This window comes from Gadus morhua, chromosome 5 (assembly GCF_902167405.1).
Source record: "Gadus morhua chromosome 5, gadMor3.0, whole genome shotgun sequence".
NCBI classification, from domain to species: domain Eukaryota; kingdom Metazoa; phylum Chordata; class Actinopteri; order Gadiformes; family Gadidae; genus Gadus; species Gadus morhua.
The window spans coordinates 1,428,745-1,438,856 of record NC_044052.1 but is presented as its reverse complement, the minus strand read 5'-3'; positions in this window follow the sequence as shown (position 1 = coordinate 1,438,856).

Below are 10,112 nucleotides of genomic sequence, written 5' to 3'. Positions count from 1 at the left end.
TTACACACTTGATTACATTGCTACTTTATTCCGGTCACCAATTTATGCATGGCACGGTCTTGCTGTACGTGCAATACAATATAAAGGTGTGTTGTTTGTTTTAGAGCTGGTTTGCTAAAGAGGCTAATGTAGCTAACTTTAACAATGACTAGCCAATGACATGACACAATCACAAAGACAAACGGGAACGCTTTAAGTAATACGAGACAGGAAATTACATGACAAGTGCAAATCGGAAGGGTGGTGTCCGAGGCATCTGGAACACACCATCAGACTCTTATTTAGGAAGGATAGACTGGGTAGCCCCGCCCAGAGTGATGGGTATAACGCAGAGTTACGTATGTAACTCCGGTGAATCCTGGATGACCGGTGCATTAAGCACTGGATTTATCCGTCTCGCGCATGCGCAGTTCGAGTACCTATACCAACAAGGTCACATGTGACCCTCGTGACACCGGATTGGCTATATAGCCCGGTGTCGACAGAGGATCTGTTCCCAGAATCTTCTCGCAAACCACGAGACTTCTGAGTGACCTTTAACTCTGGCGGTCATCCAGGATTCATAGAACCGGAGTTACATACGTAACTCTGCGTTCTATTTCATCCTTACTGACCGGTGCATTAAGCACTGGATGGCCAATACCAACAACGTCACGAAGAATCAAGCGCTAACCTACTGACCAGAGACAGCAGAGCTTGGCATCAGGGCCACGCCCATTGGATGGGGAGTGGCAACGTTGACCCGGTAGAACCTGGAGAATGTGCTAGGCGACGCCAATGACGCCGCGGCACAGATGGTCCCCAGGGGCACCCCTCTCAGGGCAGCCCATGATGTTGAGACGCTCCTGGTTGAGTGACACCTCACCCTGGATGGCGGGGGGCGGCCACTGGCCCCGTAGGCGTGCGTTATGCTCTCCACAGTCCAGTGGGACAGCCTCTGCTTTGTTAAAGCACGACCCCTATTAGGGCCACTATGGCAAACAAAAAGCTGCTCCGACTGGCGAATACCGGCGGTAGCAGAAATATAAGCCCTAAGGGCCCGCACCGGGCACAGCAGCTCGGACCCACCCTCCCCAGAAGGGGGGTCAAAATGTGCTAACTGGATGGGCTGGTTAAGGTGATTGCGTGGCAGCACCTTTGGCAGGAACGCAACATTCGGCCATAGAGTGACACCCGAGCCATCAGAGTTCCACCTCAGGCATGTATCACTTACTGATAGGGCATGCAACTCCCCGACCCGCTTGGCAGAGGTTATGGCGAGTAAAAAGGCAGCCTTCATGGACAGCCACTTCAACCCCCCTTGACCCAAAGGCTCGAAGGGAGGCGATGACAAGGCTTCCAGCACCAGCGGCAGGTCCCATGCTGGAGACCTCATGGCTGTAGGGGGACGCAGCCTCTAAGCCCCTCTAAGAAAGAGGGACACTAATCTGTGGCACCCTACTGTGGCGCTGTCAACCCTATCATGTAGGGAGGAGATGGCAGCGACATAGACCCTCAAGGTAGAGGGCGACCGGCCACTATCCAGGAGGGACTGCAGAAATTCCAGCACCGTGGTCACAGCGCAATGCACTGGATCCACGGCCCTAGCCGCACACCAGTTGGAGAACAGCTTCCACCTGTTTGCGTACTGCAACCTGGTCGACGGTGCCCTGGCACTCATAACAGTACCCCTGACAGCCGCAGTGCACTCCCTCAGCAGTGGGTCGGGCCCTGCAGTGGCCAAGCCCAGAGCTGTAGGCGAGAGGGGTCGGGATGCCAGATCTGACACCCCAGCTGGGACAGGAGATCCCTCCTGTCGGGGAGGCGCCATGGCGAGCTGCAGCAGAGCCTGAGCAGCAGTGGATACCAGAGCCTCCCCGGCGAAAAGGGGGCCACCAGAAGGAGCCGGTGGCCCTGCAAAAGGACCCTCTGGAGTGTCGGCAGAACCAGAGGCAATGGTGGGTATGCATGAGGAGGCCTGTCCGGCCAATCGTGCGCCAGCGCGTCCTGCCCTAAAGGGCTGGACGCTTCTGCCCAGGAGAACCAGAGGGGGCAAAGCGCCGACTCCTCCGAGGCAAAGAGGTCCACCTCTGCCCTGCCGAAGAGGCCCCACATTGACTCCACCACCTCGGGGTGAAGCCGCCATTCCCCCGGTGGAGGCTTCCGTCGGGAGAGGAAGTCTGCCGCCCGATTCTGGGCCCCCGGCAAATAGACTCCCCGTAGGCTGGCCAGACGGGGAGAAGCCCAAGTCCACAGGCTCTGGGATACCCGGAGAAGCCGTGCCGACCTGGTGCCCCCCTGGTGGTTCACCTGGGAAACCGTGGCCATGTTGTCCGACCGGACCAGGACATGCCGGCCCGTCAAATGGGGCAGAAAGCTGGCCAGTGCCAGCTGCACAGCCCGGAGTTCCAGCACATTGATATGTTGTGCCACGTCCCGGCCAGACCACCGTCCCTGCGCAGTCCTGCCCTGCCACACTGCGCCCCATCCCGAGAGGCAGGCGTCGGTTGTCACCAACTCCCGGCGTGCCGGAATTGCGCCCATGGGCATGCCTGCCTCCAGATACGCTCTCTTTCTCCATGGAGCCAGAGAGACAAGACACTGCAGGGTCACCTTGACCCTCCTCTGCCTGTGCCACTTGGCATCTAGGTGCAGGCTGTTCAGCCACATTTGGAGTGGGCGCAGGGACAGTAAGCCCAGAGGCACCACAGCTGAAGCAGCTGCCAGCTTGCCCAAAAGCTGAAGGAACTGAATAAAAAGCAGGCTCCTGCCGGCTCTGAAGAGGGGAAGGAGGCGGAGGATGTCGTTCACCCGTCGAGGTGAAAGGTAGGCCTTCATGGCGACAGAGTCCAGGACCAACCCCAAATAGGTAACCCGTTGGGGAGGGTCCAGGAAACTCTTTGATTGGTTCACCGTCAAGCCCAGCCGGGCGACGTGCGACAGCAGGCTGGCCGTGTCCTGGGCCACCTGGGACCTGGAGGGCGCACAGACCAGCCAGTCGTCCAGATACGGCAGGACCTTCATGCCCTGCGTCTGCAGGGGTGCGAGGGCTGCCGCCACAACCCTGGTGAAAACCCTCGGGGAGAGGGAAAGCCCGAAGGGAAGTACCCTGAATTGGTCATGCCTGCCCCGATAGGCAAACCTCAGGAACCGCCTGTGGTGTGGCGCAACCGGCACATGAAAATAGGCGTCCTTCAGGTCTATGGTCGTAAACCACTCCCTACTGGCAACTACCCTCAGGGTGTCCGCCGAGGTGAGCATGTGGAATGGTAAAATTTTTAAAAACATGTTCAGGCCCCTTAGGTCTAGAATGGGCCTGAATCTGCCGTCTTTCTTGGTTACCAGAAAGTACGCCGAGTAGAACCCCCCAGGTTGTAACTGAGGGTCCACTGGCTCGATCGCACCCATGGCCAGGAGGGCGGATAGCTCCTGGGCCAGAGCTGCGGCCTTCGTTGGGTCGCGGACGACTGTCATCCTGACCTGGCCGAAGGCCTTAAGGTGGAAACCACCCAGGGGTCTATAGTACAGGCAGCCCAGTAGCTGATCTGCTGCTGGGAAAAACAGCCTACGACCGGCCCCGTGGTTCTAGCGCCTGGCCCCCCGGCCTCTACCGGCTCTGGAGGGGTACCGGTGAGGCTCCGCGGCCCGAGGCTGCCCGGGCGATGGGCGGGCCGAGGCGCGAAAGCTATCAGCGGGCTGCTGGGCGGGCCGCCGAGACCTACGTAGGCCCTCATCTCTCGCTGGGTAAGAGCGTGGTGGCTGGTAGCGGCCCCGGGGGGCAGCCGGGGGGGCTCTAGGCCTGCCAGGAGCAGACACACTCCTGTGAAGACCCGACAGCTGCAGGTTGGTTTGCCTAGCTTGGGCAGCTCGCTGCTCCAGCAGCTGACCCAAACAGCTCGCCCGGTACCACTGGCACGGCTCTGAGGGCCTTCCTGCATGCCTCCGTCAGGGGCGACTGAGCCAACCAAACCTGGCGGCGAGTCTGGACCAGGGTGGACATAACACGCCCCAATTCCCTGGACATGAGGGCAAAGGCCTGTAGGGATGCATCGCTCAGGTCCTGCGTAGACGGCTCAACTGCAGCTTGTTGCAGCGAGGTTGAGAGCGCCAGCATTAGGTGGGAGAGGGAATTGCCAATCCGCCCCATGCGCGCTGCTGCATCATAGGCCTTCGAGAGAAGGTCGTCTGTGACCCTGCACTGGGGCCGAGGACACCTGGCATCCGGCCGCAAGGCCTGATCGGGGGTTAAAATGAGGGAGGCAATGGCGGGCTCAACGGGTGGCATGCGACCCAACCCATACTGCGCTGGATCCCGCATGGCAGCCAAGGCCCGAGCACTGGAAGAAGGACGGGGGAGAGCCTTGGCATCCTTCCAGCAGACGTGCAGCTCCTTTAAATACTCCTCCGAAGGAGGGACAGAGAAAGGGGCTGTGGCAGGGCTGCACCTGAAAAAGGCGCTAGGCTGAGCCAAGTCTGCCTGAGGAGCATCGAGCCCCAGGCGAGCCAGGGCCGTACGAATGACGGCCCCGATGGGGTTACCCTCTGTGCTGTGCCCAGAGCTCTGAGCAGAGCAGCGGGAGGCCTCAACAAAAGCGTTTGAGTCTTCCTCCCCCGTGACCCCCTCACTAAAGAGGTTAGCCGATGCCGCCAGCGACAGGACATCGTCCGTGCCCGGCACATCCCCCAAAGAAGGGTCAGGCCGGATGTCAGCCACCCCGCCACCTGCCCCAGGTTGCAGGGTCAGGAGGAGTTCCTGTATCCTCACCATATCGGACGACAAGCGATCCACCTTGGAAGCTAGCTCGTCCCTAGCCCTTTTCCTGGGGGGAGGCCCTGCTCTACCCCGACACCAAGAACGGCCGGGCTGAGCTGGAGGAGTTGGCGTCATTAATGGAAGGTCGACGGCTGCCGGATGTTCCACCGCTGCGAGCCTAGCCAGCCTGAGTGCCAAGGGCATGGAGCCACAGTTCATACAGGCCCTCTTGGTAAGGCTCTCCCTCAAATGCTCGAAGCCGAGGCAAGAGGGGCAGCGATCATGGCCATCGTCAGGCTCAAGGAGGGCCACACAGGCGCCACACACATGAGCCATCAGCAGAACACTGGGAGAGGGAGAACTGCCTTCACCAGTGAGCTACTACTAACTCAAGAAAAGCCAAGGAAGTGTTACCGGGAGAGGACGCGAGAGCGCAGTCTTCACCAGCAAGTGACTGAAAATAATTACACTCAAATATACAGCAGTGTTCTCGGGAGAGGACGCGAGAGCGCTGCCTTCACCGGTAAGTGAGTGAAAACAAACACACAAGTGTTACAGGGAGAGGGCGCGAGAGCGCTGCCTTCACCGGTAAGTGACTGAAAAGTAAACCCCAACAGTGTTACAGGGAGAGGACGCGAGAGCGCAGTCTTCACCAGCAAGTGACTGAAAATAATTACTCAAATATACAGCAGTGTTCTCGGGAGAGGACGCGAGAGCGCTGCCTTCACCGGTAAGTGAGTGAAAACAAACACACAAGTGTTACAGGGAGAGGGCGCGAGAGCGCTGCCTTCACTGGTAAGTGACTGAAAAGTAAACCCCAACAGTGTTACAGGGAGAGGACGCGAGAGCGCAGTCTTCACCAGCAAGTGACTGAAAATAATTACTCAAATATACAGCAGTGTTCTCGGGAGAGGACGCGAGAGCGCTGCCTTCACCGGTAAGTGACTGAAAAGAAACAAGTGTTACAGGGAGAGGGCGCGAGAGCGCTGCCTTCACCGGTAAGTGACCGAAAGAAATACGCAACAGTGTTACAGGGAGAGGACGCGAGAACGCTGCCATCACCGGCAAGTGACTGACCGGATTATTATTTTTTTTTAAACAAAAGTGTTACCAAACAAATTTGGTAACCCAGAACACAGCCGAGCTGTTTCTGTCAGGGAGCTATCAAATAGCAGCTACAACCAGTAGTGAAAATAATCCCAGCAGTGTTGCCGGGAGAGGACGCGAGAGCGCTGCCTTCACCGGTAAGTGACTCACTGAACGATTATATATATATATATATTCCTCTAACAAAAGTGTTACTAACAAAACTTGGAAGCTCCTACTCAAAGGAAGCCTTTCAGCGCTGTACAGACAAACAGCCCCTGGAGGACGAGTTTACCCGTTGCTCCGACCCTTGGTCGCGAGGCTGCAAACAGTCTGGAGCGCGATCCTTTCCAAAAAGCGAATACGCTATCCGCAAGCGGTACTACAACATGCGTCTTTGCGAGAAGATGAAAGGAACAGATCCTCTGTCGACACCGGGCTATATAGCCAATCCGGTGTCACGAGGGTCACATGTGACCTTGTTGGTATAGGTACTCGAACTGCGCATGCGCGAGACGGATAAATCCAGTGCTTAATGCACCGCCTCTGGCGGTCAGTAAGGATGAAATAGAACCAGAGCCATAGAGAGAGAAGAGTTGCGACACTCTCTGATCTCGCCGGCAGGGTGGTCACGTGGTTCATGTAAGCCTGTATAGTTCCAAAACACGCCGCGCTGCTTTGTTCTTCAATGGGACTGACAGCAGTGATTGCAATATTGAATGTTAAATATAAATTAAAAAACACATACCCAAGTACTTTTCTGACTATTGTTGCATATTTGTAAATGTCAGTTTTACATTTGGAGTGGTAGGGGGACAAAATGGGGTTAAAAAGGGTTAAAATATCTCCCCATCAGGGCCAACCGCAGAGTAGCCTACGAAAAGAATAGATTGCAATAACATGAATGCTAAAGATATTAAAACACAATTGATTAAGCCTAGGCCGTCATATATATCAGTCCTAATCCTGAACGCACTGTGCATACATTTATTCACGGCATTTCCCCCACTGAAATAATTCCATATTACAAAAATCCAAAATAGCTTGTGTGATTTATCTTAATGTGCTGATTTTTTAGACATTTATTTTGTGCAGCAAGAGAGTCGACTTTATCTGATTGTGCATAAGGTTGCATTGATTGGCTCTCTAGTATAGAATATTTGTAGACATTAAAAATGCAACGTTTCATACATTATCATTCAAACGCGGCTATTGCTGACCCGATTAGGAGAGCTTGGATCCTGCCCATATTGTTGGGCAGGATGAAGTAGGCTATAGGGTTAGAAATATGATTCCATCTCTGTGGGGGTCTCTTAAAGTTGTTGATGGTGGGGGGAGACCGTACCGGCCTTGCGCTGAATTAAAAAAAATAAAATAAGAATAAATTATCGAAGCACCTCCGTTTCGAGTCGGTGTCCGGTTCGCCCTGTCTGAGCTTATTTTCCCGATAATGACCGGCGTTCTATTATCCCACTTAACGTCAATATAACTCTGCATGTGGAAGGGAAAATAGCTTTATTGGTAATTACAATAATATGCTGCTGTATTTTCTGAGACCCCCACAGATATTTGAGTTTACTGCTTTCATGGGAGCCAGACCTCTCTCTATGGGAGCTCAGTGGCTCCCACCTAACTCGAACCCTGGCTATAGGTCTTTCTACACTGCCGAGCCGGTTCGGTCGCACCTTGGCACGCCCGGCGATTTCACCTTCTTATCTCAAGTTTCCTCTGTTAAACCGAGGGGGTTAAATCCCCCGTTCTTTCTTTTTTCACTGGGGAAGGCGGGGCTGTGCACGGAGTCTCTGACCTCTTTAGAATAATTTGTATTATTGCATACTCCCGAATATGTCGACACATTAGTGCCATAATTCACTAATGTGATAAAAGATGCATTCGGGCGTATTATATTATTCCACACGCGTAGATATTAACTGCGAGCGCGCAAATGATCTCTGCGTGCACAAAACAGGCTCTCGCGCGCGCAAATTACCTCAGCGCGCGCAAAACAGCCTCTCGCGCGCGCAAATTACCTCAGCGCGCGCAAAACCTCTCGCGAAAGATGTTTTTACGCTCTCGCTCAAATTTAATTTTGGCACTATGGGGGAGGGAACCAAGGCAGGGCGGGCTTTCCTATGATTGGCCGTTTCTGAAGCGCGATATTTGATTGACAGCCCTCCTCAGCCCTCCTCTCATTCAATTCTGAATTGTACAGTAAATGGCTGAAACGATAGTTAGGCCTACGTATTGTAACTCCAGATGCTATGAGTATAGGCGCAGCCTTTTAAGTGTCGGCCTCATTGTCCTTTAAATAGCTGAAGAAAAGCTGTTTATTGGGAGCAGAACGTCCGCCGGCGCCCGACTATATCTGCGAAATGCGGACGTCTTTTACGCTCTTGCTCAAAATTAAATTTGAGCGAGAGCGTAAAAACATCTTTCGCAAGAGGTTTTGCGCCCGCTGAGGTAATTTGCGCGCGCGAGAGGCTGTTTTGCGCGCGCTGAGGTAATTTGCGCACGCGAGAGGCTGTTTTGCACGCGCAGAGATCATTTGCGCGCTCGCAGTTAATATCTACGCGTGTGGAATAATATAATACGCCCGAATGCATCTTTTATCACATTAGTGAATTATGGCACTAATGTGTTGCCATACCCGAATGTTTTCATTTTTTATGAATGAAGACTCCCTCATGCAATAATGAGTTCACTCTATAGTAGGCTAACGATGCTATTAGCGTCCTACGAGTACCCTGGAGCACTCGTTAGCTACGAGCGATTTCACGACGTTCGTTACCAACTATGCTTTCGGGAAACGGTCTGAAAAATATACGATGATCGTACGACGCACTTCAAGATTCACTTAGGCTAACGATGCTTTCGGGAAACGGGGCCCTGGCCCGGCCCATTCTGCCGCTGATTTGAGTTCACCTTGCAGAAGCGTCTGGAGAAGAGCAATACAATACAATAACCGTGCTTGCTTTCCCCCCTGGTGCGCTATTGGCTGGTTTAACACAATGAAAACTGGGAAGCGACGGCAAGCAGCCAATTGCGTACAGAGTCATTTGAAATAGGCCCAGTCATTTGATCACGCCTCTTGTGCTGAAGTAAATGACAGCAGCTTCTGCCATGTGATAGCCAGACAGGGAGTAGCGGACTGCCACCGGAGCTGCCGGACTTCTGTCTGAGCTCCGTCGGCAGTCCGGTGTGCTGCCAATTTCTGCTACCCATCAAATTCTGCTACCTAGTGGTTCTGCGAAGAATAAACATACAGTTACTGCCACCATTTAGATAGGGAGTGTTTTCTTTAAAACATGTTTTTAACTGCGCAATTATCTTACACATAGGGTGATATCAGGTAAAATGGGCCAAGGAGGAGAAAGGGATCTTTGCCGGGCAGCGCTTATGCACCTCCGCCTCCGGCGGTGGTCCCTCAGCGGGGCTCAAGCGGGAGACATTCGCCGCCAACAATCCCTTTCTCCTCCATGTCGTGGTTCATGTTCTTGAGGGAGTCAAAGCCAAAGTTCCTTCCCCCCAATTCATTCTCAACATTGGCTGAGATAACCCCCAATACGAGTCTCGTTGTAGAAATACCAGATACGAGAGTCCGACGTGTTATGCGCCATCACACCAACAGCAGAACGGTTATCCAAATAACAAGGAAGTGTAAAACACTTGCGTTACAGTCCTGGAGCTCTATATCTAAATAATATCATATAATACATAGATATCTATATCATATAACATATTGTGTGCGCCTCCAGACGATATTATGAATAACAAACGACTTTGTCGGGTTCTGCGACGTCTCTGGTTCTTCCACTTTCACATCAACCTGAAGTCGACTGAACCGCGCGCTGCCTGCTGCCCGCTGCACGGCGATGGTGCCTCGCGGCAACCGACGGCATGTCGCAGTTCATGTAATTCAGCGAGTCAAACCAAAGTTCCTTTCCCCCAATTCCTTCTCAACCATGGCTCAGATAACCCCCACGACAGTCTCGTTGTGGAAATACAAGACACGTCAATGCGTGGCCATGCTCGATGTGTTTTTCTTTATGTTAGCAATCGCTATGTCAGCTACGTGTTACGTCTGTGTGGTAACCTAGGCGACAGGTTTGTGTGGCAGCGCGAGTATATGGAAACAGACGCAGCACTGGAGGCAGCAGTTTCCATGCCCACTGTTCTTCATGTTGTACGCTGAGGACAATAAATCACAACGAGCCATAGGACTGTTTGCTTATTGAAAAGGGAACTGTTGCAGACTTTTACCCAGAGCGTGTTAAGTAGCTCTGTCCCTGGAACT